The 26,726-nt window shown below is 41.7% G+C and overlaps 1 long non-coding RNA gene across 1 annotated transcript; it reads right to left on the reverse strand.

Moving 5' to 3' along the window:
- Positions 1-456: 456 nt before the first annotated feature.
- Positions 457-26,056, reverse strand: LOC149920256 (uncharacterized). The gene is made up of 3 exons (XR_016463355.1): positions 25,998-26,056; positions 16,786-16,887; positions 457-1,629 (listed from the first exon to the last, which is right to left on the reverse strand). It is a non-coding gene; the product is annotated as an uncharacterized LOC149920256 (long non-coding RNA).
- Positions 26,057-26,726: the final 670 nt, after the last annotated feature.

Consider the following 26,726-nt stretch of genomic DNA (forward strand, 5'->3'; position numbering starts at 1 on the left):
TTCCTCCCAGCACATCCAGGGGCAGAATAATACTTTGTAGGGCTGGGGGTACACCAGCATCTCTTTTATTTTCCTAGTAAATCCAGGAAGGAGCCATGTTCCCCAATGTCAGAAGCATGAAAATTTTCTCAGTGTTGCCTTGAAAGGAGGTGGGTGAGGATTGGACCAGAGACCCACTACAACACACTCCCTGTACTCTATCAAAAGTAATGACTCATATCATACAAACCAGTAGTGGAATACCGACCTTTTTTTCAGCAGGCAGATACTAAAGGTACCAAAAGAAGAGCTTGAAAATATCTGCAACCCAGAATATGAAATAGGGAAAATTGGCAGCCCTGAATATAGATAGCTGGCTACCCATCCAAGATGTTTGCTTTCTAATAATAGATAGCTGAGAGAGACATATGGAGAAATTGAGCTCAAAGACTTTTATTTCCTATGTATAAATACACTGAAGTCACAGATGTCTATACAGCCTCAATCTGCCAAGACCAAATGCAAGGAACAGACCCAAAATGAATGGCACAAAAAATGTAGAGCAGTGAACTCTCCGTATTGAAGGGTTTGTTCCCTTTCCAATGAGGTGTTTAAAAAGGTGTACCAACCAGTTCAGAATTAATAGGTCGATCCATAAAAAAGCTAAGCTTTCTTTTTCTATTAAACTGGTGTGTTGATGCCCAAATTGGTAAGAGATGTTGCCAGATGCCTGCATTCAATCACCCCTCAGCATCCTCTCAGCACTACCAGAAGCCTTGCTAAGGGGCTTGAAGCACTGTGAAAACAACTGCTGGGTGGGGAAAATCTGTTTTATATGTACAACGTGAAACTCATACCAATTGCTTGCCCCATTAATAGAACATTTGAGTTCTAAAGGATGAAAATGTCATTTTCTTGCATAACCCATAAACAGAAATAGTTAATGTACTTGGCATTTACAGTCTCCAGCACTTTTACACACCAGTCCAGCTGGTAACCTGTAAGTCTTATGAGATAATGCCCGTGAATTATACTCATCAAGTCTGCAAGGGGAGTCTGTAAGTCCCAGGAGAGCAATAGACTGACTACAGCTTTTACAAGTTCTGCCATAGCAGGAGTCTGAGATTGCAATTGCCAGGAGAGAAATATTTATGGGTCATGAACCTTCAGGCTGCACCAGGAGAGCCTTCAACTCTTGTCAGCAGCATATATAAACTCTGCTTTTATGCTACTCAGTTGTCCAACCATGGGCAAATTGAATTCCTGCCGGCACTGCCAATATCTGCTGAACAGGTTGTAATTTCTTTTTTTTTTTTTTTTTTTTTTGTCATTTCTACATGATGCATCAGGCAGAGTACGACAGGTTTATTATTAAAGTCATATGGGAGGCAAAAAAACTTTCTCACTTTTCCTAGGGAAATCAAAGCCTTGTACTCTGGAAAGCCCTTTGAACAAGAAGGAAACTTAAGGGACCAGAAAAGGGAAAGGTGGTGAAGGACATATACATTACTGGACTAATTTCTTTTGCAACTTCTTTTGAAACTGTAGCTGCAGAGCAAGGGAGGGACTCTTTTGTCTTCAGGTATTTAGCATCCCACCTCTATTGCTGAGAAGCAAAGAAGGTACCTAATGTCTACTGTTCCATTATTCCTGCAATAAACAAAAAAAGATTTAGTTTTTTCAATAAATTCAAGGAGGTAAATGAAATTAGGAAAAAATACTTTCTCAAAGACAGAAACATACAGAAGATTTTAAAAATATCTTGTTCCCTTCTGTAAATCTTGCAATCATTTATGAAGCATTTTCAGATCATTTGTATTACACAGCAATAAAAATGGAAGTTATTATGACAGTAAGTGTCATTCGGTGCATGGGAACATATATAATCAGCCATGAAACACCTTTCTGCTGAAGTCAGTCAGTCCTCAATTAAAGAGCAAATCTAATGTCATCTCTCAGTATATTTATAAAAGAGCAACTGCCCTTACAAGCAATGGCACAATTCACATCAATTTGCCTTGAACAGCCCCCTTTCAAACCATAAGAATATATTTATTAATTAATGAGTCTTGGTACAGAGCTGTGAGAAGAACTTGGCTGTTTTTTCCAGCTTTATCTTTTTATCAAATAAAAGATAAAACTCCTTGCTCCAAACTTTGCCTATCTGAAACAGTTCCTAGGAGCTACACCTACTATTTTTAGCTAAGGAGCAGCACACATCATTCAAACCTTACCCCATCACTTCCGCTGTTTTTTTAAGACACTGGAATTTGGCATCTGCTCTGCCTGCAACAATGCCAGGGTAAAAATCAGGTTGATGCTGTCCAGAGCCACAGTCTGACATGTAGGAAATATTGTTTTCATTCCAGCACAACCTCTGCAGGTCTCTCCTTACCCCTGTGCCCAGGTCTTATGCAAAGCCATATGTCAGCACTGCAGAAAGAAGGAAATCCCGAAGCTGATGCAGGAAGAACTGGAGCCTGAGTGCAACTAAGTGCCCATGCCATGATGTCCCTGTGTCACAAGCAGCAGTCTCCTCTCTCCCAAACCAGGGAGCAAATGTGCTGATGGGGAGTCAAGTTGTGCTGTCTTGGGATGTGTTTTAAGACAGATCTCTTCTTCCTATTACTCATAAGGAAGTCCCATAGGCTCCCTATCCTTGTCACTGCAGCTCCGGGTGCAGAAAATGTCCCTGCTGCTCCCCTCCCTTCCTACAAGCTGCATTCTGGGGACATCCATCACACCTTTTTCAGACCAGCACCCTGTACCCCACACTGGCAATGATCATCTCCTTTCAAGTACTAGTCCCCAGTCCTCCTAAACTACATCCACCTGCAAAAACTTTGATGCTTCTTCAAATGAGACCAGGGTTGCTTTAAGCATGTTAGAAAATCTTCTCTTCATAGCTGTAATTTCATACAAAAGTGCAAGAGGAGGGATGGGTCTCTGTTCCCCATCTGAATGTGAAACCCACACTTGCCAGGTCTCTCCCCCTCCTCTGCACTGCAGCAGAGCATGGTACAGCCCTGCCTAGGAGCCCCAGCTCAGCCTGCAGTGCTCCCCCACATATGCCCAGTATTATGAATGCAAGAAGCATCTCTGCAGGCAGCAATCACCAGCTGCAGAGCACTGTACTGATGCTGGCTGGGCCTGGGAGCAGTCTGTGCTGCACACATCCATCATTCAGTGGTATGGGAAGGCAGTGAGGAGGATGGTAAAGCAGGAATTAAAATAAAACCATTTGGATGGAGCCTAGACTGAATTTTATATATAATGGCAATATATAAAAGCTAGCAATCTTGGAAAACACAGGCTTGAACAACAATCTCCAGTCAATGTTCATTTAAATATATATGCATTTGAAGTATTGTAGATGTGTACATACACATATATATAATTTATGTGACAAGAAAATAAAGTGTTTTCAATTTCTACACCCTCCACTGTGGCAATAATTTCTCAGGAACTGGAAACAAGAAAGAAAAGCTCACCTCCTGTGCGAGCTCCAAGCAAGCCAGATTTCCTTTGCTTCAGAGCTGCCACTCACACAGAACCCAAGCTGCAAGTCCCAGTCAGGGACACAGAAATGCTGCTTCCACCCACCACCCTGACCCACTGCACAGAAAATCACATGCAAAAATTCCCTTCAGGAATTTTCCCTGAGCTGCAGAAATAATTTGATTTTCCCTCATTCAAGGCTCCTCCACCAGAAAAAAACAAAACAAAACAAAAAAAAAACAACAAGAGACTATTAGTAATCAAGAAGAAAACCAGGAGGCTATCAGTAATCATGAGGATCTGTGGAGAGAGCATGCAGCAGGAGCCAAGGAAATCCCCAACGGAGCATTGGGAGATACAATTCCGCAGCAGAGCCAGTCTGACATTATAAACTCATCTGCATTGGGGAAATGCATCAGAAACAATCAGTAAAGATGTGAAAGAGCTTCAGGAGTGAGGATGTGCTATGGAGTCCTTCACAGAGAGGCCCATCCTGGGATGGAAGTGGTGGGAGTGGTAGAAGGGTTTGCTGCCCAGGGAGAAGGTGGCTGTGGCCTCATGCCGCATCAGAATATCCTCACATGTTAATCAAAGTTTCAGTAGTGACTGGGCAGCCCCCAGAGGGCTTATTATTAGAGCAGATGGCAGATCAGTATTAGGGTGAGAAGCTGAAAAACTCAGCCAGCTCTTCTGCAGTGCACACTGAGGAGGTGAAATTCACAGCGTGTGTGAAATCACCAAGGGACCAAATGGAAAACCAATTGTTGTTACAAGGATCCATGAGGATCATCAAGCCCAACCCCTGGCTCCACACAGCACCACCCTACATTCAATCCCTGTGTCAGAGAGCGCTGTCAAAATTCTCCCTTAAACCCAGCCTCATGGCCGTGCCCACAGCCCTGTGCAGGCTGTTCCATGCCCACCGCCCTGTGGTGCAGACCCTTTGCCTCACCCCCAGCTGCCCTCCCCTGCCGCAGCTCCATGCCGTTCCCTCGGGCCCTGTCGCTGTCACACAGAGCAGAGCTCAGCGCTGCCCTCCGCTCCCTGTGAGGAGCTGCAGCCGCCATCAGGCCTCCCCTCAGCTCCTCTGCTCTGGGCTGAGCACACCAGGGGCCTCAGCTGCTCCTCATCAGTTACTCTCTGTACTCTTCCCCATCTTTGTAGCCCTCCTCTGGATGCTCTCTGATAGTCTTATGTCCTTCTGATATTGCATTGCCAAATCTGCACACAGCTGTTCAGGTGAAACCACACCACTCCTTGGCATGAAGTCGAAGGGCAGGTGCTTCTCAGATTGCACTGGTTAACAGCTTCTCTGCCACAGCTGATATCAATTAGTGCTGGGCAATTCTATGCTTCAGATTTCTCTCAGCCGTTCCAGGGTAGAACATGGCCACTTGCCTCCCCAGTGACTGATACAATAAAGATCTTTCTAGAATCACGTCTCACAAGTGAAGAAAACTACATGCTGGTGAAAGGGTAGTGCTAGAAAGCCAATATTTACCAGCAACTTAGGTACCTTTCGGTGCTTGCTATTAAGTGTATTTTCTTCAAGCATTGTGACAAATAACATCAAAAAGCACAGGTGCTGTTGATTTATTCTGATCCTTTTCAATCAGCTACACTTAGGGATACTGTTCAACGGTGTAGTAAGTAATGTAATAAATCTCTTTAACTTGGCATCGAATGCATAAACTAAGGAGTGCCACCCATTCCAAACAAATGCCCAACTTTTTTCCCAACTGTGGAACAATTTGTGTTGGATTGGACTTGTGAAGGTCATTTGTTTCAACCAAATGCTTCAGTTTGAGGACTTTTCATCACAGAATCACAGAATCATAGGGGTTGGAAGGGACCTCTGGAGATCATCTAGCCCGACTGCTTTGCTGAAGCAGGTTCCCTATAGTACTTTCCTCCTGAGAGGGAGTCCTCCTACACACCCGAGCCCTACATGGGAATTATAAATACTTCCTTTGAAAACAGTGATGTACTCTGAACTAGCTGATGAGGAAAGAGATCTTAGAGTGATGAGAGGGTATTCTCATGTGAGAACATCAACTTGGTGCTTAGGAAAGGACAAATGGGAGATTTAGAAATGCAATGCAGAAAGGCACAACAGAGGACAACTTGCCAACCGCCAGTATACAAAAACATAGCTCATTTCTTTCAAGGGGCAATACAAAAAGAAGCTCCACCTCTGGGTCAAGAAATCAGTGCAGGTCTGTCCTGAGCTGGTGGCTGCAAATTAATCCCTTGCAGTCTCTCCAAAGATTATTGAAGATGTACAGTGCTCAGAGGAGCACTGATACCATCTTGCTCTGTCTTTTTTCACTCCGCGCTGCAGCAGTTGAGCAAGATTTGCTGATTTTGCAGGATAAAGCATGGAGACACAAAAGAAGCAAACTAGTTCAGTCTGGAGGGAGAAAACCTATGGGAAAAGATGAAATTCCTCAAGGTGCACTAACCTCTTTAACTGCCCTGCTCCTAAAGGACACGTGATGGAGAATGATGCCTGCTGTTACAATCTCTTCCTCTTTTCCTTTGCACTGATGTTTTTTCCACATTGCTTACTAAGCCTCCATGCCCAAGAGGAACTCTGCCTACTTTTTTACTCAAAGTCTGCAAAACCTCACAACCTGAGTCAGAGAAAAAGTAAAAACCTCTTCTATTGAACTGCCTGCAATCACTTAGATAGAGAAATATAACACCCCAAGATGAGTTATTGGCCCAATTTTCACCCATGAAATGTGCATTATTGGTGATAGAATGTATTTGAGCGTGCATGATACATCTGTGTAGCTTTTGCTATGTGTGGAGCCTGGAATCCTTTACCTTTCTGCCTGCATGTGGCAAAGACTCAGCCCCCTGCATCCCACAGAAAAACTCCATTTGATACAGTCTTTATCTGCATTAAATCTACATTTTTAATCCAGACTAGAGCATTAGTGATATAAATATGAAGCAAACCTTCAGAGGGAATCTTCTTTGCGTCAGTGCCAGTGCACTGGCACTGGGCACCACTGAGCAGAGCCTGGCTTCAGCCTCTTTGCACTCTCCTTTCAGGGATTTATGGACATTGATGATATCTCCCTGAGCCTCCTCTTCTCAAGGCAGAACAGACTCAGCTCTCTTGGCCTCTCCTCATAGCAGAGATGCTCCAGTCCCTTCATCATCTGGCAGTCCTCCGCTGGACTGTTTCTAGCATGCTTAAATCTCTCAAAATGGTTTGAAAATGGTCCATACCTTTAAAACTCTCCCCTCTGGAAGTCCAAGTATTTCACTCTCTGGGGGTGAGGCTGGGAGGAAAGGGTGTGCCACCTGCTTGTCAGTCCTCACTTTCAATTTTATTTCCAAAGGATGAAATGCAATTAAAGATATCTCCATGTGACGGCAAGCTCAGAGCTGTGAACATTTCTGCCTCAGGCTGATTATCACAGATATCATGAGAAACAATTTTCTTTCATTTTCTGTCCACCAGAAGAAATGTTGGGCACAGATAACAAGGTTCTGGAGCTGATGCCCTCCCTGCACACCACTCTCTTGGCAGCATACCAGCAGACAGGTTGGAGAACATCGTTGTAACAGCAGCCAGTAAGACTCACAAGCTGTAGTTTAGTTTCTTTAATCCCTGGGCACTTAGCCCTGAATGAAATCTTCATCACTGCTGTCTAACAAGGGAAGATAGTTCTACCTCTTTATTATTATGCCACTGACACATAGCTGAGGAATGCCAAGACCCACTCATCATCTTCTCACAAATCATCTTCCCTGGAAATACTGGGCTGTGACATCTGCTATGGCATGAGCTGAGCTGCAGCTTAGATGCTCTGCTTCCCTTGGGAATGGGAAGGAACAGCTTACATGTCAGCTTTTACTCTGTGGACATCTATCCCATGCAAACCTATTCCTTCTTACAACTAGCCGGGGCCTCTCCTGGTTGCACCCTTGTTTTAAAGTCAGAAACCCATACAACATTACCCATAGGCAGGGGTAGAGAGGAGAAAGGAGGAGAAAGAAGGAGAAAGACATCTCCACTCTAGCAGTAGGAGTGAGGTCCAGCGCAAACAAACAGACCATCTTGCCCTGCTCCAGCTAGCTCTGTAAAAGTTTTCTCCTGAGCTGAGCCAATGCTTTATCTGGGAAGGCTGCACGTCCTCACCAAGAACCTCATTCCTGGCATAGCATTATGAGTTTCAGACTTCTCTGAAAGGCTTTGGTTTGCTATATATGCTGCATTTGTAATGGTTTGCCATAAGAATTGCACCTGATATCTGACAGATCTCAAATATCCGGGTATGTAATGTATTTTGCAATGATGTAATTAATTGTACCTTCTGTGGCAGGGAACCTAAGCAGCTATTTTAAAATCTAATTTATACTTAAGCAAGTAAAGTTAATTGCTTGTCCATAACAATGAAAAAGAAATATGCAGTTTGGAAGATCGTCACAGGTCTCCAATCAATGTAAATTTAACATGCTTTTGTGCATCTTGGAGTAAAGGTGCATTTTAGTAGCTTAATCAAGTGTTCTAGGAATTCCTGTACTACACACTGCTAGGAAACCAGCTTGCCCATAAATGCCCACTAGAGGTGTTGGAAGGCTAAGTTCAGTGAAATCAATACAGATCGTAATCCCACAGCAAAGGGTCAAGTTTTTCTTAGGTTCTAAAAGAAGTGATCTTACTGAAAACAAACATTATGTGTTACATATATCTTTATTAAGTAATAATTAATACAACAAAATGTATAACCATCAATGTAAAGAAAAAAAATACATGCTATTTTAAAATTCCCTATCATTCCCTACAACACTAAAGTTTTTTGCAGGAATGGGAAAAAACAAACACTGAATGAGTGGGGTGAGGCCAAATTTAAGTGCTCTACAAACGTTTTAGGAGATGTGGCAGTGACTCTTCTGACATTTTCACTTTCAATCACAGAACAGCATTACCTCTGATTTTGAGTGGTTTCAGGAGAACAGCCAAGTGCTCAAGAGCTGAACTTGTCAAAACCTTTCTTGGTTTGGAAATCTCATGAGTTTTGGCTTCTGACAAGACTTTTACTACCCACTGGCTCTAGTGAACTGAAAATATTCCTAGAAAAGGAGATCTTCCAACATCTCTGTGCTTGTGAATTCAGATGAAGCCAGAGCATTCAGAGGGAGATTGAACAGAATTAAGAGGGCAGAAGCTTTTGACTTGGATCAGAATGTTTTTAATTCTAATACCTGTCACTTCTGAGAAAAAGAAAATGCAATTGTATTTTAATACAACTATTTGGGAAGCTGTATGTGCTCTGGCTGTGTAAGACTACATCATAAAAGCTTTTGTGACAGGGGCACAGAATATATAGCAGCAAGTGGGAAAGTGACCTGCACCTGTCCCAGTGCTTTCGATGGAACTTGGCTTCTCTGAGACATCTGAACACTCAAGCTGTGAAAGTCTGCTTGGTCCTGCTTATCAAATTCTGCCCTTAAATGAGCATACACGAAACAGTGTAGCTTAAGGCCAGGAGATATTGTAGGACTTGAAGCCTGCTTTCCATTCCTGGAGAAGCATTTTGCCTACACTCTGTTTCAAGGTCTCTTTATAAAATACAAACCTTGCTTCTTTAACTCACAATAAGTGACATGTCCCACCCAATGGAACATGTCACATGCATGCAGGTTTTCCATCTCCTCTCCCTGCTGAGGTGAAATGTGTGCACAGCCTGGCACAGATTCTGTAAGCATTAACTGTACTGAAGACCATGTTAATATCTAGTTGAGTCGTGGAGATAGGTGAATGTGCTCAACATCATGAAAGCTGGTTGCACAAAATGACCACTATTCAAAAGATGATGTCATAAAGCTGAGTTTGACTATGAGAGGGAAGAAATTGTTCCTGATTCTGAATTAGGTTTCCCAAGTTCAGCCTTTTGAAATTGCATGGGTGAAACCATGAAGGGAAAGATTATCCTCAGTGAAACCAAATATCTCCATTACTCAAGGAACAATCTCTCATTATAGCACTGGTGTCCATAATTAATTAGAATCCATGGAGCTAGTCCATTTCAATATTTCTAATTTCATCATTTGGTAATTAATCTATTTTTGGTGACAAGGTGCTTACTGTAGAAAGAAAATAGCATCTGCTCTTAAACCTTGTTAGAGAATGATCTGAAAAATAGATGAGAGGTGTGTTGTACATTTGTTTTTCAGTAGTTGAAAACACTGCAAAGGAAAACAGGCATGTAACACACATAAGTCTTTCCCATCTCCTGAAATGTCTGTTTTTATATTCTATTATTTAAATATGTCTGTAAACCAATAACTATTAATCTCAGGAATATTTTTGCTTATTATGTTTTTTAGGTTTGGTACTACACAGTACCGATCACAGAGACATTATTCAATTTATTGCTTTCTTTTTTTTTCAAGTGGAAAAGTTAGAAACAGTAATAATAGTAGTTATTATCTGTTGTATGAAGGAACAGAACTGAAAGAATGAAAAGCAGAGTAACAAAACCCCATCTATCTGCACACAGTATATAGCTAGAGACACAACTGTCCCCAGAAAATTGTTTCATCATCCCTTCAGAAACAGTGGGTATAGATCAGTTGATTTATTTGTCACTATCCTCACTGCTGTGGGGTCAGCCTGATTGTTTGTCCTGCAGAGATCTCAGGGGTTTCATCTGAACAGATTTTGAGAGGGGAGGAGCGTGCCTCCACACGTACGAGTGATGGTGCTTTCAATCTTCTTGACTCATCCATCATCGTTCTCTGATGAGTGGTGATGTGTGGCACTCCTGACAGACTCCTTCACCTCCCTTTGAGCCATAGGAGCAGCTGCAGGACCGTAGTACTCTAAAGTTGCCACAGCAGATCTCAAACCTTTCACTCTCTTTGCCTCTCCCTGTGTCTGTGCCAGCAATATCTGCTATCTCAAAGCATAAAAGTTCTGGCTAAAATCACTGCTTATTCCAGTGGCTCTTCTACGCATAGCATACCACCTAATCAATCAAGTGTCTAAAAGCTCATAAGAAATACAGCAACACTTTGGCTAACATAAACCTCTTCTGTCCAAGGTTTTCTCACTGCTTAAAGTACCAGCAGAACAGATTTTCTTATCGGCTTTTAAGCATTTTTTTGTGTGTATTTGTTCCTCACAAGACCAATTTTCTTTCAAATTTTCATAAATTTCTGACAGACTGGCTGCAATCCAGTGTGGTAGCTGCCAAATACTATCGGTTCATGATAAACAGAGCTAGCTGACCACCTATTTAAGATAGAGCAGATGGGAGAGATGTGGTACAGCCAAGACTGGGCAATACCTACTCCACCCCACTCCACAGTTCCAATTCAGCTGTGCTGGACTCACACATCCCTGACAGACATATTGAGCTCCATCAGCACAGGGACACGTGCCCAGAAAGCAAACCTCCTCAATGACTGTAACAGGAGTTCAGGCACAGAAGGGTTTTGAGCTCACCATTGCCCAAAGGTAAACCTGGGGTCTTGACTTGTCTCTACTGGTAAAGGGCAGATTTTAAAGGACTAACTTTCTTCCAGGAGCAATCTCCTCCAGGCAGTTTTCATTCAGCTATTCTGTTTTGGAGATGGAAAGAATTTATCAGGATGGTTTCCAAGCTGATTTAAGTTACAAAAGTCTTTCTTCAACCTGTTTAATTTACGAGTGTAGGTGAAGCCAAGATGTCCTGCTCTATTCCCTTTTCTGTGAACCATGACTATGTTAAACCTTGAGAAGCAAAGATTTCAGTTTGACAGTTCTTTTGTTACCATATATTCTAAATATACCTTTGAACTGGTGCTGGTGGGTTTACTGAGATTGTTGTCTTCTTTAACTTTTAGGTCTCAGATTCCTTTTCTATAGAAGCTTTGCACTGAGAAATACAATGAGGAATTCTTCAATGACAGCAAGATGCAGCACTAGGTGCAATGCTATATTCTGGGTAAATGATACCACTCAAAGGACAGGGCAGAGCATGAATAGCACTGATTTCCAGAACAGCTATTTCAGGACTTAGAAAAGTTTGGGCAGGTTGTTCTCTGATCTTGTTGATCTGATATGAGGCTGTGTCCCACCCTGGCAGACAGCAATATGGCCTGAGTTATATGCAGCTTCTCACCTCCTGCTTGGGTTATAGCATTACTTTATGCTTGGGCTCACTATTGCCTAATGGAAAACATGACAGCACCCTGCACTAACACTGCTTAACAAGGGTTTTCCAAACCATGCTTTACACTCTATAGTGGCTTACAAAGAGGACTTCTATCATCACAGCACTTTGTGACCTTCTCCAAGGACAGCTGAAATCATCTGGGGTTCAAGGATGAATGCAGGCTTAGACCCTCCAAGGGTTAAGCTGTGCAGGAGGAGACTTGATGAAGCCAGTCCAAGTAATGGGATGCACTTTCAAGACGTCACAAACCAAAGCAGCAATGTCTACTACAGAGAGCAGCTTATCTGATAGCTTTCATCTGTCTAGGTGAACTATACCTTAAAAGTTCTGCCTTTTTGCATTAGCTCTAAATGGAGTCTAGAGAAGCAGCTCTGGTGTAAAAAATTATGTTCTCCAAGTTTTAACGGATGAATCCATCTCCAAGCAACTAGCTGTGTTATGGCTGCCCATACAAAGAGCTGTAATTACACAGAAAGGTTTGCAATCATAAAGCATGGATATATACCAAATTTCAGATTAAATTGTATAAAATTGAAGTAACTATATTTTGTGGATGATTTGGAAAGAGAAAAGCACAGATTGTTTGTCCAATTCTACTACTGTATAAAATGTATTCTTTCATGGATTTTCTATTTTAACATCTCTAACCTTCAATTATACAGGGTGTTTTAAAAATTTTATGGTTTTAAACATTTTATGAAGATAACTTTCAGCCACTTTACCAGCACAAGTATGTGAATAAACTGTTGTCTCATTAGAATGTCCTTTCTCCACCTGAATAGCTCAACATTGGCAGTATTTCAGAGCACAAAACTTGGCAGAGAAATAGCCTGACTGTATATCCAAAACTAGCCCTGAGTACTTTCTGTGGCCTGCTAACCTTGCGTGCTTTGAAAGTGCACAGGTATTTTAAGAAAGTTAGAATGCTGTTGTCAGCTTGTAAATTATTTCATTTCACCAATTACCACAGTATCAACGTGACTGATACGTCACAGGTCATGTGAAGTTCCTGCCAAATTAGAAAAAGGGGAGGGATGAACCCTTGGAGCCTCCTCCACCACTGCTGGAGGCTAGGAACTTGCTTACTGAAGTTCTAGCATTTTTTGCTGAACACAGAACTGGAAATTCTAACTGCCGTCAATGAAATTTTTAAAGTACCAACTTCTTCGTGCAGCGCTGTGGAAAGGTGGCATGGAGGGCAGAAGCAGGGCTAGCAGAGAAGACTGTGATGAGATTGAATCTTTGCTAAGTCCCATTACTTCACAGATCCATTTACTCCTCTTCATCCTTCCCAGGTCTTGCCACCACAGTTTTCTGTTGCTGATGGCTTCTCTGCGCCATTCTAGACTACAGAGTGAGTGTCCATGTCCAACAACATATGAACTCCTCTGGTGCCTTCCTCCAGCAGTTTCAGACTGGGAAACAAAGATAAACTGGGTGTAAAGCCATGCTTTCCTGATCCTTTCCAGGCTCCTGAGCAGTCCTGTGGCCATCACTCCAGTGCAGATCTCTGTCTTGCACATCACCCTTATGCTAATGTTTCACACACAGCTTTAGCTGCCCCATAAATCCTCAATGCATTCCTCGCATCACCCTGTCTGTTCACCACAATTACTGCTGCTTTCCCCTTGTCTCTCTAATAACTCAGTGAGAGCAGCAGAAGGCCAGGAGACTTAATGTTGTCTTGTCAAATCTTGAAAGATCTACTTGTAATCCCAAACAGTTCTTTTAAGGAGAAGCAAAAAAAAAAAAAAAAAAAAAAAAAAACCATGAAAATGTGTTTACAAAGGCTGACTACTGATGTTCAGTTTTCTGATGTGATGAATCCACCCAGAAAAGCTGCATCTCAAGAATAAAAGAACCTGTTGAGAAAAAGACACTGCAGGTAGGTGGGGCAGACAGAGGCATTATGGCTGTGACCATTATTTTCCTTAGGTAACATCCTTGTCAGAGGCACTGGGACTTCTCTGCACATGTAGGAAGCAGAGCCAGCCACTGAGACGTGAATTCCAGTTCAACTCTTCAGCCATAAAATAAATCCTGAGTCCATCAGTGCTTGTAGAGATATGAAATCTGGTTTATGGTCAGTGCAGACGAAGAAAGCCCTTCAAAAGCCTTCTTTAGTGTTCGCATTCCTTCCTTATACTTCTGTCTCTTTCAATTCCTTTGACTTTCAACAGCAGGAACAAAGAAAAAACAGCAACAAATTGCCTTGGTGTGATGTACAAATTCCTATATACAAGCTACAGACAGCAGCATCTCAGCGATAGCTGCAACAGACCGATGAGCCCCACCACCACCATGCTGATTATAAGCTGGGTGCAGGCCCAACTCCAGCTCCCCCAAGTCAGTGCTGCTCCTCACCACTTCAGGTACTGCTATCAATGTGCCACTGTGTCAGCAGAGGGTCAGGGACTCACTAAACACCATTAAAACGTCCTGCTGCCTATTGGTCTCTCCAGGCATATCCTTGTCTGATTCCTGACCGTCCCATTTTTTCCTTCCCTCCAAGAAGAGCTATTTTTCCACTGCTGTTCCCATTGCGTTTCCTGTTCCAGAGGCAGGGAAACATTCAGTGTCTGAAAGGAGAGCTAACGAAGACTGAGGACAAGTCTGTGCTCAGGTGTCGAGGCACCCAAGTAGGAAGGAGTCAGAGCCTGGTTCTCTTTCCTCAGCCTATCCAAGCATACCTGTGTGACAGGAATAGGGACAGCAACAGAAGCTCTGCACTTTTCTCTGCCCTGTCTTGCTCATCTTACCCACATGTCTCCAGTTCTTATGTGTCTCTGTATCATATTGATGCACAGCTGGTTATGAGTATCATTGCAGAAAATTTCGTGTTTTGGTTTGGGGTGGGGCTTTTATGTTTGTTTTCTCTCTGGTTGATTTTGCTCCTGTTTTCCCTATGCAAAATAGGAAGGAAGAGATCTCACAAAGCCCACCGTTCTTTTTCATAGATTTTCAGCAAAGTGAGGCAATGCATCCAGTCACTTCAAATCTGTGCGTTTTGGCAATCTTTTCACTGAATTAGTTTGAAATACATGAGGAGATCATGATATCTTTATGATTTCTTTTTTCAGGATATTAGAGGAATAAGACCAAGCCCTCTACAAAATGATGGGCAGCGTATTTATTACTTCTTCTTTAGACTCCATCACTTGTCCTTGCTGGGGTACCAAGGCACTCTAAGCTGTTGTAATATCAATTCCCAATGTACTAAAACACAATTTGCTTGTTGCCGTGGCAAGATGCTAAGGACCAGATGAAATGAATTATGCTTCTGCTTGAATCTGGGAAGGAAGGTCCCAGGAGCATAACAACAAAGTATAAATAACATCCATTCTGGCACATCTGACAAATGCAAGCTATTAAAAAAAAGTTTATAACATGTTCCAACAAACTTAAGATCTTCCATATAAAAGACCAAAAGCTTCAAAACTGATGCTGTGCACGCACAAAACAAACAAGCAAGCAAAATAAAAAGAAATAAGTGTATCTGTCTTAGTTTTTTGCAGGAACAGAGTCTGTTACAGGAAGGCCACTTACAAAGACTGGGGTCATGTGAAATATTTGAGGCTGAATCTATCCAGATTTCAACCCTGCCACACGACAGGATGTTTTGGGATAAGGATTTTGTTTGTAATGTAAATCAGTCCTGTGCCTCTATCTAACCCTAGGAAGGTTTTTTAGTACTCACTCAAACTAGGCAAACCTGGCAGGTGACTAAGATTTCATTTAGCAGGAAGGTCATTATTAGCATAAATCATAGAATTGCTCAGGTTGGAAAAGACTTTAAAGATCATCAAGTCCAACCACAACCTAACCATATTACCCTAACTCTAACAACCCTCTGCTAAATCATGTCCCTGAGCACCACATCCATACAGAAGTCCTAGGGCTAGTCAGTTAAAAATGGTACGGATCTATGATAGAAAGACAGCCCCTGCACTGTGGTCTACATATGAGGCACAAAAGATGGAGAGCAGAGGAAACAGCGGGGAGTAACAAAACAGCCCCAGAAGCAGCCCCAGCTGCCAGATTTTTTACAATGTCACAGGAGGAATCGTTTTAGAGGGGAACCTGAATACTAACAGTGAGGTAGCTTTGCTGCTATCCATCTGGAGCTTCTCCACGCACAGATAAAGTCATTCAGCAAGTAATCTTTCATAGATGACATCAAACTTCTCTTACACTCTCTCTTAAACCGGGGGAGAAAATGAGAAGTTACATGCTGGAAGATATTACAAGTGCTTTATCCAAGCTGCCAGATATTTGTGGAACAGAATCAGGAGCTGACAGAGAAAACTCCAGTTTGGCAAAACCAATGGGTTTTGCAGAAACCTATTTATCTCAAGGAACCTGCAAGAAGTCCAAGTGGGGGTAGATGTTTTAATAAAAGCCAGAGAGAGGGAAAGACCTCATCTGACCTGCAAAATCTGGATGCTGCTTGTTCATTCTAAGTGGTAAGGCTGAAACGTGCTGTAAATGCCATATCAGAGAGGACTCTCAGTTGCAGCCTAGAATAACCAATAATGAGCATGGCTAATGTGAAGTCTAAGTTCCAGCCATGCCTGTGTGTAAATTGAGCAGCAATGACATCTCTACACTTTGCATCCCAAGAGGGTTCTCTTGTCATTTTGTATCTCATCATACATCATATATTCGTAGTGAACACATTTTGAAACGTTTGCAGTTTCCTTCCGAAAAAAAAAAAAGCTTTTTTTTTTCATAAGATGGAGTTCTTGTTTTCCAGCCCAACTGAGCTTTAAGCCATGGTTTTCAATTCCTCATGCAAATAATTTGGAATAGGAACACAGAAAGGTCCGGGTACAGACTGAGTGTGAACAGTACAAATCAACAAGCATAAAACATATTTTTAACTCACTCCCTTCCCATAAATCCAAATTTCATAGAAAGTGAAGTAGAAATCTTCTTACAAGACTGAAAATGTTTCCAAATTTCCTCTCACCCATTTAAATTACACTGAGTGCCATAGAAAAGATACCCTTTAGAAATAACAGGTGATTAAACAGCCTGCCTCATCTGTAAATAAGCATGGAATTCAGTGTGTTTGATAAGTTATTTGATTTGCACCTCTTAGTCAAGCTCAAGTTTTGTGACTGCTTACCACATTCTTTTCTTTTGCAACAAATCCCAAATTGCTGTTGATGCCAGGGATAGGGAAATGGAACTGCTGTCCAGGCATGTAAGCCTTTTGCTGGGCAGTCATCTGCAATCCAAACACAGAACTCATTATTATTCCAGCCCAGTATGAAAGACTACAAAACATAAACTCAATCCCCAGTTTCATTCCTACTAATGCACATACAGCATAAGGCTCAAATGATAATGTTCAGCTCTGAATATTTATATTTTATATGTAGCTTTGTGGTGGTTAGAGGTTTAGTACACCTTTGACTGCTTCACCTTGCCTAAACAGACAATACAGAACCATATTTTCTTTGTGTACTTTCTGAAATCTCCAAGACAGAAGGAACATTACATAGATACACAAAACACATCACAAGATTTTCTAGTGTTTGCTCCATTTCAATGGGATGGTTAAAAAATGGGAAGAGCCTTACTGATTGCTGAATTTACTTACAAGAACCGGCAGCTTTCTGATGTATGGTAATTTAACCAGCTTTCTTGTGCCTGCAGCCAAAATTGTAGCAAGGTGCTAATGGACTCCAGAAATGTCTATAATGTCTCTGTTGAGATTCTCCACCTAATAGACACCTGGTAAATCATTCAGAACTGTCATGTGTTTTTCTCTAATTTATTCTCTGAAGACATAGGAAACAGCTTTCTGAGCTTCCCCATTAGAAAAATGCCTTTCAGACATTAAAAGTAAACATTCATTATTGTATCTACAAACATAATGGTTAGGAAATCACATAAACCCAGCTGGAAAAGGTGCACAGTAATGAAATAAACCAGTGAAAATATGATCTGAACAGTAAAAATGGGTTATAAAAGCAATAGTGATTGTGTTTGTTGTATGATTACCGTACTGTCAAAACTAAAGGCTGCAACAGCTCTGCAGTCACTGATAAGTAATTCATAAGGCACAGTCATAAAAGACTATGCATTAAAGAAGACGTTGTAAAATAACAATTAGGTAACTGAATGTACTCTAAAATGCAAACACTGAACACAGAGATGAATCAAGATAGAGAAGGCTGCATTTTAACAGCTGTGTTCTCTCTCTCCAATTCTGATTTAAATGCTGCCGGGTAGGACATGAGTGTCTAGACTGTGCCAGTTAGCGTGCATCCAATACAATTAAAGGAAGTAGTAGTGACAAAGACCATTTCCCCAGTGTGTCTGACCATGAATCTTTGGTGACAGTGACTTAGGTACAGTAATTACAGTTCCAGGGAAAGAAATAGTAGGAGACTCCACGAATATCTACCCTTCCACTAGAATCATTACATCAGCCTTCATCATCATCAAGCATTTCTGTGAACCTTTCTGTTCCATTTTGTGTCCCAAATGTACTCATGAAATCTATAAGGTTTTCTAAAGAGAAAATCAAAGCTGCCAGTGTGATCATAGGATACTTATTCCCATCTGCATTTAGCTGTATTTCTTTGCTTGACTCTTTCTCCAGACTGGCTCACAGCTGTATATTGAGCTAAAAGTTTTGTTTAGAGGAAATGTTAGGTCTTGGACAAACTGTCAGAGACATGAAAACAGCCACAGACAGAGCAAGGTCTGTCTAATTCAGTGTCCTGTCTCCATTGGGACTGCGCAGAGTATGACAACAGGATAAGAACTCATTAAAACCTGTCCTGATTATGCTTCCTGTCTCCTGTCATTTGTAGATCTTGCATCTCCTGGACCATGTGCATTCACACAAAGTGTTAATGTATAGAGATAAAGTGACAGGGATGAACATCGGGAACCATCCAGAGTTAAAGTTGCCCTTTATATTTCTCACTATAAAGCATATTCTTCAGAAAAAGTATACAACTTTTTTGCAGCCTCTGAGTATGTTTACTTCTTTTTCTTTTAAAAGCATGAATATATATATTGGGTGCTAGTAGAGTTGCACAGAATTCCCTTTTGATTCAGCAGTCAGTCTTCTGTGCACCATCTCATGGTCATTTTAGCTGTAGCACAAACCTAGGATTTCATATTCAACCAAGTTCTTGCTATGATACTTAAAATTTTATCAGCATCATTGTTTTCCTGATGCATAGCATTCATTTGATTACACTTGTATACATTTTGTGCAGCAAGCCCAACTCATTCAGCAATCCAGACTGCTCTGTCGGTCTGGTTCCTAGTCTCTATGGGTTTTTCTGCAGTCTCTATGAGATCTGCAAGTTTTATCCTGGCTTCCAGTTGAATACTAAACATAGTGAGTAGCAACTGAGCCTTGCACAGAGCCTTGAAGACTCTCGTGAGACATGTCTTAATCAGATGATGATTCCCTATGAAAAGCTTCTAGATTTATTCAAACTCAAGTCAATTTAATGTGTTTCTAGGAAAACAGCTCTAAAAGTACATCTTATCCTCTACTTACATCTTGCTTTCAAAAAGCAATTGAGAGAAGTCTGTTGGTGAGTCTATCCTCAAGTATGGCTGTGGTAAACCAAAATGGGTCACGGCATAATATGTACAGAAATACAGCAAGCATCAGGATGGAGAAACACCTTTTACATCGGTGGAGAATGCCAATCAGTGAACAGCAGCAGTTGGTGCCAGTGTGAGGCAGGTGCTCCCAGCCACTGCCCACCCATAACATCCACAGAAAATGGGTCAAAATCAAGTCTGTGGAGACAGGGAATACTTGAAACTATCAGGAATAGGGAAAAAGGTCAGTGAGGGAGGTGGGGACATTGACTTGGATTCTGGTCTGCAGGTCTGGGAAAAGAGAAGAGGATGGAGCTTCTGATCAAAGCACACAAAGGATGTGGGAGCCATAGCATTAAGGGTGTGCCACAGCAGGAGTGGGACACCCTTATAGTAAAGCCAAAAGGGTTTTCTCCCACACAGATGCAAATCTTTCTCTTCCTCCACCTCATTTTTGGGTAAATATGATTCTTTCTCACCTCCACCAAATAACTGGCTACCAGCTTTTTCACATACAAATTCTTCAGGTTTTGTAGGTCTAACCTACACAAGGCAAAATAACAAGAGGAATCATCAGTGTCAGTCTCTTTATTTGTAATATGTAAGATCTCAGCAAAAAAAAAAAAAGAAAAGAAAGAAAAAAAAAAGAAAACAGATTTGCTTAATTATATATATGTTGAAATACTAACATACCCCTTTGTTCTGTCTTGCCAACCAAATAAATCAGGGGCCATTTCATACCATCTAAATGCAAAGACGTTACAGGGCAGCTTTGGGAACATCTACCAAATCTCATTAAACACTTCCACTGATAACATAATAACGTGCTAAATATTCTTCAGCTACCACATCACACTCAGAGTGCTCCTTCCTTGCCTTTTGTAATGCTGCACTTTGCTTCCATAAAAAGGGAAATCCTATAATAGTTTTGTTTTGAAATACTGGCTCACCCAGCAGGTTGCATATTTTCAAAACTCAGCTTTTCTCACTCTGGTTTCTGGGACACATCATTCTTTAACCTTGGGCTGCTCTCCTGACAAGGTGAAAACTCATTAACCGCCCCCGTATAATTTAAACACACAGCTTTGTTACTATGCTGGCAGCAACCCACAGGGATAGCAGGGATCCTGTAGCAGGAGCTTGTTCTTGTGGCTGGCTATGTCCTCAATAGCTTTCTCTGGGACAGAGGATAATTACCTTCCCAATAACAGAACTGCAGCACCAAAAAACGCAGATGTTTTATGAACTCATATAAAGTAAGCACACCTCCAACAGGACTGTCATAGAGAGTAATACAAACAGTCCCTAGGGCATCAAATCTTCTCCCCATCTCTCCAGGTACCTCCTGGCACAAGTGACAATAGCTCATACAAATCTTTCTGCTCTTGTGTCAGTTGTGTTTCCTTGGACTTTCCCATGTGTTTTTATTTCTAGGCTAAATGCTAAGCAGAAATTGTCAACTTTCCAGATTCAGTTTGGGTGATGCCAGAATCTTTTGAGCACGATTCAAGGAAGTCAGAGTGGAAGATGTTTCATTCACTAAAGAAAAAAGATACTCCAAAAAGCTCTCCAGAGTGCAATAAGTGCCTGCATACAGATTGCTCTGACCTGTGGTTTGGCATTGGCATTCACAGCAACAGAAAGCCTCCAGCATTTGGCTAGTCCCGAAGTCAGCTACCTCCTGCAGTGTTTCAGGTGCCATCTAAAGCTACTTGTCATTGACTCTGATGAAGATACAGTGACAATCCAAGAGCAGCAGCAAGGGAACAAGAAGAGACTAAAGAATTAACAGTCTAGCGTGATGTTGAGTAATCAGCATTTCCTATATGTAATTAAAATGATGACATGAGATGGTTTTGAAAGGATCTAATGATCTTCTACTCATTGCTCCTCTTTTTCCTCATTCTCTCCTCTCATCACTTTCTTTCACTGAACTACAGAGGCTTTGCTTGTTCTTCCCCTTGCACCAGAGTTCTTTTCTCCTCCTCTCTTTTAACTGAATCTTTTGGATTAAGCTGACTGACCATCAGCTTATGGGCTGCCCAGAGCTCATCTGATCATCAGCTTATGGACTGCAGCACCTCCAAGGAACCTCATTTCTCACCACACTTTGCTATGTGTAAGGCTCTGGTTGGGGGTAAAGGCCTCATCCAGTGGCAGGAGCAGTAAGAAGTAAAATAGAATAAACCAGATTCCTACAGGATGATATATGGGCATCCTCTTATAGTGCCCTTTCTGTAACGTCGTTCTTGCAATTCTTACTCTTTTATTCACACGTAGTTTACACTGGCACCTACATCGCTTCCAATTTTGGCATAATACACTGGCTTCGTACAGCAAGCATGTGTCATAACACAGACAGCACTAACAGAGATTGCTTCCCATTCCCTCTTTTAATCCCCTCTTATTTCACATTTTTCCAGATCCTTCTACCTCCTTGGACTAACAAGAGCTATCTCTGCAGTCCTATCTCAGTTTTTCACCATGAAAATTCATGCTTAGGGAAGTATTTAATACTGTTTATTTATTAGAAATAGCTATTGTTTAGGAAGGTGACCAAAACTCAAGGCAGGAAGTGCCAGAATGGCCTTTGCTATTTACAGCAAATAAGTGCATGGAAAATACTGCTAGACCTACTAGGAAATTAACACTGAGCAGACTAAATTGTAGGTACTTCAAGGAGGAGGACAGCAGCTTATAGTCCATGGAAAAAAAAAGAGGGGAAGTTAGATGTCAGTAAGAAATCATTTATTCAGAGGGTGAGGGTGGTGAGGCACTGGCACAGCTGCCCAGCGAGCTGTGGGTGCCCCATTCCTGAAGGCGCTCAAGGCCAGGCTGGATGGGAGCCTGGGCAGCCTCAGCTGGTGGCTGTAACCCTGCCCACAGCAAGGCGCTGGGGCTGGGTGGGCTGCAAGGTCCTCTCCAACCCAGACCGTTCTGTGATTCTATGAGAAGGAAAGAAACCCTTAAGTCTTAGGCTTACCTCTCTGAAGGTACCTGTCTCACGTCCTACTCTCTGTGGAAATCTGATTTTGCCTTACACAGACCTGTTCAGAGCAGACTTGGAAACAGGCTTGGAGATGGGCTGACCACCAAGGTAACACAAGACTGAAAAGTTTAAATCACTGGGATCATTTTTCCTTTTTATCATCTAGTTTGATCGTAGTGGAAATAAATCATTTTGGGACTTGCTCATGCTGGCAAGCAGGACAGACCTGGAGACAGCGGATGTGTGATTATGAGAGAGATCCAAGGTGAAGCCAAGAAATCAATCCTCAGGTCAGGGTCAGGCTCAGTGGAGGTACCCTGGGTCAGACAAAGTCCCAGGATGTCCTGGAAGGGCTGTGGGGATGGGGATGGACCAAGGACAGGCTGGGACAGCAGCCCTCAGGGCCCATGACTGGCAGAGCAGGGCTGTGGGAGCTGGAGCCCAGCCCAGATGCAGCATTGCTGAGGTGGAGGCTGATGGTCCTGGGGTTGTCATGAGATTCTGGGCACTAGGCAGGTGGGGAAAACATTGAGGAGGCCTGGCAGGGCCAATAGGGGCTATTAGTGCTCTCAGGGCCAGAAGACAGTAGCTTACTTGTAAATATTCAGGCACTCCAGCTTATCAGATTTCATTAAAACTAATAGGATAGGCTCATACATATTTATAATGTATATTGCCCTCCTTTTCTAAAAATTTAAGAGTTCATTGCAGTAAGCAGATTCTTGAAAGCAGCTACAAGAATGGCTTGCTTTGAAGAATCCAGCCTGCAGTGCTGTAGGCTACTGCAGTTGCCTAAACCTTTGCCACTGTTGCAAATTACTTATATTTGTCAATGTCCCCATCTTGCCCACCCATGATATTTCATTATCATTGCCTTTTGTTTCTGAATATTCCACATTGCTGCATTTGTTGCAGAACACATTTGTTACAAAGCAAGACAAAATTTAAAGAAGACTGTTGCTTCCGGATAGCCTAAATAATATTCAGCATTCAGAATCAGCATTCAACACTCTTTACTAATGTACGCTTGCTCCTTTACAACAAGCACACACACACTGTGTAAACAGGGTCTCCATCAGAATGAGAGAGGCAGAGTATAGCTTCTCATTCCTCATGACAGTACACAGACAATCACTCCATAAATGGTTCCATTTGCAAATTATCCAGTAGGTTAATAGACTTTAGAGCCTGAAGGGACTTCTGGCATCATCTGGCCTGTATTACCTCTTGCATAACTATGGCATATAGAAGCAGTATAATTTTATCCAGCAATTTCTAGTGAAGAAGAAATGATTCTGCCTAACTTGTTGCCGTGAGAGATCTTTGGGGTGATCACTAAGAATGAAATGAAGAGTCTTTTGCCCTTAAAAATGACATTTAAAGGGAGATTTTATAAGTCACCAGTAGCTAAAGAGAGGTGCCCTTTATACTAAATGATAGATGTTATCAAGGTGACTTTGTGCTTCACTCCACAAAGGCATTTAAGAGTGATTATTTTTAAACTTGCGAACTGTCTGATTTCCATGGGACTGCTCCTCACTTCTAACAGAGCCTGCATCTAACTTCTCTGCTCGCTTAACCATCGCAAAAGCATGCTGAAGACATTTATAAAACAGCCTTAAATGAGCTCTGGAGTGAGCCAAGACTCCAATAATAACTAGATTGCAGCAAAATCATTTCAAGGCAAGTCTGGAAACATTGCAGTGTCTATTTGTAACACCAAGTCAATTTCAGCTTGACTCTGAGTATGACAATCACCCAGCTAAAAACAGCTTTGGTACTTAACACACCTACTTGAACAGCTTCATTTTTGCTACCAGTAACCACACACTGATGCTCATTTCTTCAGCATAGAACAAGATATAGTTGATGCTGGTAGTGTGTGTTGAGCAAAGACTGACTTTTAAGTGGTGGCTACAGCAGCTAGAGATGTTTGCTCAGCTCATGCTAGGTTCATTCGTCCCCTCTTTAAGATGACAGCATTGTCACAGTAGCTGTTTCTTGACATAAACTCAACCTCAAAACATTAATTAGGATCCATGGGAACCACCTGATTTTTTAAAGGAAAATACATAATTATGTCAAAGTATATCAAAGAAAAATAAGTTACATGTCAAGAAAATGAGAAAGTAGTATCAGTGTAGACAAATAAGATGAAAGATTAAATGTGACAAACATTATTGCCAGCTTTTGAAAACAACTGCAGTGTCCAGGTAACAACAAAATTATCTGGGAAAAGAAGAACACATAAGGTCATCAGCAAGTTAGGTATGAGCGAGGAACCTAAATAAAATGGGCAAGGCTGAACAAAAAACAGCTTCAAGATGAGTTTGCAAACTTTATCGAATAAGGTGATTTAAGGATAGCTTCAGGTCAGGTTATCCCCTTACTTGAAAGAACATCTTTCATTTTCTTGATTTATTCCATAGGTTTATCTTCATTCCTCAGCTAAAGATTCATTTGTCACATGAAGTCTGCATCTATTAATTAAGCCTCTGAAGAGAACCACTAAGATTCTCATTAATCTTCTCACTGTAGACTTTAGCCTGAACAAACCATAGTACTTTAGCAATACTAATGACAAAACTACTAAAAAAGATTGCTTTTTTTTTACCCATTCTAAGATGACAATGAATGGAATACCTGTACTAAACATTGTGAATGGCACTTCTCAATTCTCCACTAAGGTGATTCCTTAAACCTCTGGTTTTGCAATTGTAATTTGAATCATAGATTCATTTGAGTTGGAAGGAGCCTTTAAAGGCCATCTGGCCCAAATCCCCTGCAATGAGCAGGGACACCTACAGCTCCATCAGGTGCTCAGAGCCCCGTCCAGTCTGACCTTGAATGTCCCCAGGGATGGGACATCCATCATATTTCTGGGCAACCTATTTTGTGCCTCACTGTCTTTATCATGAAAAACTTCTTTTCTTATATCCAGTCTAAATTTCCCCTATTGTTCAACAACAATAGCAACAACAAAAACTCTACACCATGGAAAAACGGTAGGAAGATCTATTAATGGCTATGCAGAGGCTAAAGCAATATCCACCTGTGATATAGTGAAGAGAAAGACAGTTTTGTAGAAGGAAACAGGACTGAAGGCCTGGTTCCATAGCAGGAGCAGTTCAGAGCCTTTGCTTAAAACAAGTTCTAATCAGGATCCAAGGATCAAATGCTCACTAGCAGTGGCAATGCACTGGGCCTGCTCCTGGAGTGCATCTTTAGTTCCTTCAAAAGGAATCCAACTTGTGTATTCCAAGAGTACTTCCAGATACGAATCAAATGCTAAGGGGGCAATTGCTCCAAAAACACATTCCTTAAGTAAAATACCAATGCAGTTGCAGTTCCTACTGGAAGCAGGCACAAGTCTGCTCTGCTGGTTTCAGAAACAAGGCAGTGAGTTACTCCCTCTGGCAGGACATGAAAACTGGTTGACTAGAGCTCTTTGGGAGCTCTCATGTAAGTTCGATACCCTGTTACTAGAAGGTAAGATCAGCCCTTTAAGAGGTTGATCTTTCCCCAAAACAGTGAGCTGCTTTTGTGTTCTAAATGCCAAAATAGTCACAGAAGGAAAACTTCAGCACCATAAAATGGAACTGGAAAGAGAAATCAGTTCCCTTCAAGCTTCAGACAGAGGCTGAAAGTTTCATAAATGATCTGTGGTGAAAAACTCCCTTGAAAACTGGGATGGAGGCTAGAGTTTGAGATGGAAACATGTGGGCACACCAAAAATTAGAAAAATTGAGAAAGCCATTGCAAGTACTCACTCGTTCACCGATTTCCTCATAACCTTCAGTAGAACTTGAAGGACTGAAATATTTGGCTGAAGGATGGAAAAACAGTGAGAATTAGAGGTGTGAACAAGCTCCACTGATATGTGAATCCCCCCAAAATTGATCACTAATACAGAAGAGAATCTCCCCTAGTGATAGTAGGTCCTGCTCACAGAAGACCTCATTCACCCCTTCCCACTACTATTTCATATTCTCATGCTATAAATTGCTATTTCAGCACCAAAGCACCCCAAGTCTAAGCAATTGTCTTATGCATTCATGATGTGGATGCAAGAAGAGTTATAAATTTTATGCTTCAATGTGAAGAATGAAAAAAAATTTAGAAGTGCCATTTATGATGTTTTCTTTTTTATCCTAGAACCAGTTGCTAGCTGGTCCTAAAAAAAAAAAAAAGATTGAAATGAATTTCAGAGAGAATTTACTATCTCAGAAATGTGATGAAGACGTAGGGTTTTTTGCCATTCATTTGCTCTTAAGGGAGTTTTTGTCTGGCTGGGAAAAACTCATCCACAGCCAAAGTGATGGTGCGCAGAGAGTGAAAAAAGACAGATACAGCAAATTACACATGTGCTGTGTGCTTAGTGCAGACTGGGGACTCCAGACACACAACTATCACTCCTGACATAACATCTCACAAAAAATATACTGCCAGGAACATTCCATTCCTCTCAGCTAGTGGTGGTGCTGCTCCTGCAGTCCTAT

Source organism: Phasianus colchicus, chromosome 1, assembly GCF_987193195.1.
Source record: "Phasianus colchicus chromosome 1, bPhaCol1.hap1.1, whole genome shotgun sequence".
Lineage (NCBI taxonomy): Eukaryota > Metazoa > Chordata > Aves > Galliformes > Phasianidae > Phasianus > Phasianus colchicus.